This window comes from Mobula hypostoma, chromosome 13, assembly GCF_963921235.1.
Source record: "Mobula hypostoma chromosome 13, sMobHyp1.1, whole genome shotgun sequence".
NCBI lineage: Eukaryota > Metazoa > Chordata > Chondrichthyes > Myliobatiformes > Myliobatidae > Mobula > Mobula hypostoma.
In genome coordinates this window covers 90328928-90333384 of record NC_086109.1, presented here as the reverse complement: position 1 = coordinate 90333384, position 4457 = coordinate 90328928, and the positions used below count along the sequence as shown (strand labels likewise).

General features: G+C 40.6%; 1 long non-coding RNA gene across 1 annotated transcript; it reads right to left on the bottom strand.

The window, feature by feature from the left end:
* Nucleotides 1-381: 381 nt before the first annotated feature.
* Nucleotides 382-2732, bottom strand: LOC134356006 (uncharacterized). The gene is made up of 3 exons (XR_010020255.1): nucleotides 2298-2732; nucleotides 2067-2128; nucleotides 382-553 (listed from the first exon to the last, which is right to left on the bottom strand). It is a non-coding gene; the product is annotated as an uncharacterized LOC134356006 (long non-coding RNA).
* Between the last annotated feature and the right edge of the window lie 1725 nt (nucleotides 2733-4457).

Sequence of the window (4457 nt, the reverse complement as noted above, 5' to 3'; positions counted from 1 at the left end):
AACCACCTGTTGCAACTGTGGTGTGACAGGAGCACCTCTGAATGCTCAGCACGTTGAACCATGATGTGGACGGGCTACAGCAGCAGAAGACCACAAACATACACTCAGTGGCCACTTCATTAGATATAGGGGGTACCTAATAAAGTGGCCACTGAGTATCGAGTCTGTTGCTTTGCCTGCACTCACAAACAAAGCCACCTAGATTTCCTTCAGCCTCCTTCACATCTTGGTATTAATAGCCTTAAAGCTGTTCACACTGGCACACCTCCAAATTTATTTTAATTCTCATATGTTTGTACTGTAAAGCTTTCACTTAATATTCCACTCATAGTCCTTAAATAAAGCTGTTGAAATGAATACATATTTTTAAGTGAGGATTTATTGAATAATGTCTATGTTTTCTTTCAGGAGGATGATGATATGGAACTTATCTGTTTTTGTTTGTTCTGTTCCATTTCTGAGAGAAGCAATTGGCAGGGTTGCCCCTTGCAAATTATCCTGAAGTAAAGTGCCATCCGCCATCTGCCAGTTATCACATCTCCCACCCTGGAAACTGAGGAACAAAACCAAATATTTTCACCATGGAAACAATTGAAATAAGACAGTCACCCAATCCACTCCTGCACGCAATTGCACTGATAGAGACACACAAACAAATGTGTGTGTACACACGTACTTGCCCATGTTCAGCCACACTCTCAATCACGTGCACACATATTGGTCTAAAAGAGAAACCTAGTACATTGAAATTGTTCTGTTATTTTACAACCTGATACTTTCTCAATGCTTTTATGAATTATACTCAATTGCCACTTTATTAGGTACACCAGCACACCTGCTCATTAGCTAATGTCTAATCAGCCAACCATGTGGCGGCAACTTAATGCATAAAAGCATGCGGGCACGGTCAAGAGCTTCAGCTGTTGTTCAGACCAAACATCAGAATAGGGAAGAAATGTGATCTAAGTAACATTGACTGTGGGAAGATTGTGGTGTCAGACAGTGTGGTTTGAGTATCTCAGAAACTGCTGATCTCCTGGAATGTTCACACACAACAGTTTCTAGAATTTTACAGAGAATGGTGTGAAAGACAGAAAATTCCAGTGAGTGGCAGTTCTGTGGGTGAAAATGCCTTGATCATGAGAGAGGTCAGAAGACCGGTTTCAAGTTGACAGGAATGCTACAATAACACAAATAACCACGTACTAAACAGTGGTGTGTAGAAGAGCATCTCTGAATGCACAACGTTTCGAATCATGAAGTGGATGGGCTACACAGCAGAGGATCATGGACGTACACTCTGCGGCTACTTACAGGAGGTACCAAAGAAAGAGACTACTGAGCGTATATTGAAATTGTTCTGTTATTTTCTCAATGCATTTATGAATGTTATTAAAATATTACATGTAATTAATATCATAATAATATATAAATATAATAACTATGAATAAATACATTCATGTACAGCATGAATTTGACATTAAAAAAGGTTTTAATATGGGCATTACCGCTGCAATAAGCTGAAGAGAGTTGTAAACTTAGGCAGCTACATCATGGGCACTAACCTTCGTAGTATCAAGGCCATCTTCAAGGAGTGATACCCATTATTAAGGGCCCCCATCACCCAGGACATGCCCTCTTCTCATGTACCATCAGGAAGGAGGTACAGAAGCCTGAAGGCACACAGTCAATAATTCAGGGACAGTTTCTTCCCCTCTGCCATTCTGATTTCTGAATGGTCATTGAACCCATGAACACTACCTCACCTCTTTTCAATTTCTATATGTGTGCTACTGATTTAATTTAATTATTTAATATGCATACAGAACATAGAACAGTACAGCACAGTACAGGCCCTTCGGCCCACCATGTTGTGCTGACCCTCAAACCCTGCCTCCCATATAACCCCCCACCTTAAATTCCTCCATATACCTGTCTAATAGTCTCTTAAATTTCTCTGGTGTATCTGCCTCCACCACTGACTCAGGCAGTGCATTCCACACACCAACCACTCTCTGAGTAAAAAACCTTCCTCTAATATCCCCCTTGAACTTCCCACCCCTTACCTTAAAGCCATGTCCTCTTGTATTGAGCAGTGGTGCCCTGGGGAAGAGGTGCTGACTGTCCACTATAATAGAACATTTATTGTTGTCAGTAATATATACTTACGTAATTCACATTTTTTCTATTATTATGTATTGATTTGTACTCCTGCAGGAAAGGTAACAAATTTCCCGACATATGCCAGTAATGTTACACCTGATTCTGATTCTGATAATGGTTTTGAAGTTACTTACACTCACAAACACAGAGCAGTTCACCATGAGTATATTAGTTTCATTGAGTTCATGTGTTTTATTCTCTTATTCACCTCCCTCCTCACCCCTCGGTAGTGCTGTGGGCTTGTCCAGGGTTCAATGGAATCATCTCTCCTCCAGTATCTGTGCTACGTATGAGAGATTCAGACACTGCAGGCCGACAGGCCCTCTAAATGGGGAGGATGTGTGGGCGTCTGAGCCCAATCCTGTCTTCTACTAAGGCTCAACTCACACAGATCTTATCTAGCTAGAGTCAAGGTATAGTGCTGAGTTGTGGGAACCTGGCCGAGATGAGCCTTCCCCATTTCAGAAGGCAGCGGCCTAGTAAAGCATCGCAAATACAGCTGTTACTCTGACCTGTGAGATTCCTGATTAACGTGGCTCAGTTCCACATGAAGCAATGCATCCTGGGAAATTTAGTTTGGCACGGATTAAATAAATAATTGTCCATATCATGCCAATTTGGAATGAAGGAGACTGAGATATGCAAATTGAAAATTTTAACTTTGTTTTTATGCTTTAGAATCAGAACATTCTCTGCAGGGGGTTACAGATCTGACAACAGGAATAACAAATAAACATTGCAAAATTGATTCAATGCAATTTAGTACTGAGGTATCTTAAAGTGGTACTTTATGATTGAAAGACGGTTGTTAAGAGTGAGTACACTCTTGTGTGGCTTGTTTCCAGGCAATCAACAATAGCACGTACAACTGAATTGTTATTATATGAGCAAAGTTGACCTATATCTCCTTGCAACTGAATTAAAAATATTAATCCTATAAAATAAATTTAAAACATTATGTATTGTTTAATTTTTTGATGGTATTTATAGTCACTCTGAAATAAATGTAATTTAGCTATTTCAGCGTGTGGCATTTATGAACAATGTTGTTTTCCAAATTAAGTATTTATCATAGTCGAGGGGTGTGAAGGAGACGTCAATTGTTATCACGTGACACAGAGGCTTATCCACTCCACCCAACCGACAGTGTTCAGGCAGTGTATATCTGGATGCCATGAGGGAACCCATCTCACATAGTGCTGTACAAATTACTTCAGAAGAAAGCATTAATGAGCTCCCCAGATAAACACGACACAACTGAGCCATACAGAAGGCCCCAGGTTCGGTTTCTTCTTTGTCTCTTCTGGGGTGGCAGCAGTACTATAATTACTCTCAAAACTCTCGCATTGGAGAAGATAGGGGTGGACAGAATTCATGTGCTGATCATAATCCAGTGATCGCACGAGTAAGCAATCGTGACCATCAGTACCTGAGACAAGGTTGTTGCAAGAGAATCCCAAGAGATTCTTTGGATATACTAAGAGCAAAAGGACAGCATGGGACAAAGGTGATCCACTTGAAGGTCAGCGTGATCATATATATGTTGAGCCGAAAGAGATGGGGGTGAGATCTTAAATGGATTTTTTTTGCGTCCATATTTATCAGGAAGCAGACACAGAGTCAATAGAACTGAGGCAAAACAACAGTGAGATCATGGACCATATACAGATTACAGAAGAAAAGTGTTTGCTATCTTGAGATAAATTAGGATGGATAAATTCTCAGAGCCCATCAAGGAGTTCCCTTGAGGGAGACTATAGTTCAGAAATTGCAATTGCAAGGATCCTAGCAGAAGTAATTAAAATGTCCTTAGCCATGGATGAGGTGCTGGAGGACTGAAAGATAGCTAATGTTGTTCCATTTTTCATGCAAGTCTCTAAGAATAAGGTGGGAAGTTATAGGCCATTGAGTCTGATGTCAGGAGTGGATAAATTATTCAAAAGTATTCTAAGGAACTGAATATATCAGTACTTGGATAGACAGAGCCTGAATAGGAATAGTCAACGTGGCTTTCTGAATGATGGTTTGTGTCCAACCAATCTTATGGAGTTTTTTGAGGAAGTTACCTGGAAAGATGCTGAAGGAAAGCCACGGATGTTGTCTACATGGACCTGAGCAATGTCTTTGACAAGATCTCACATAGGAGGCCGGTCAAGAAGGTTGAGTTGCTTGGCATTCAGGATGAGGTAGTAGTTCCACCAAGGGTTGCTTCCTTCATTAAATAGGAGCCAGGAGTGTATGTGCTTTGTTGGTATATGTGCTATGTGTTTTTGTTGTGTGTGTGTGTGTGTGTG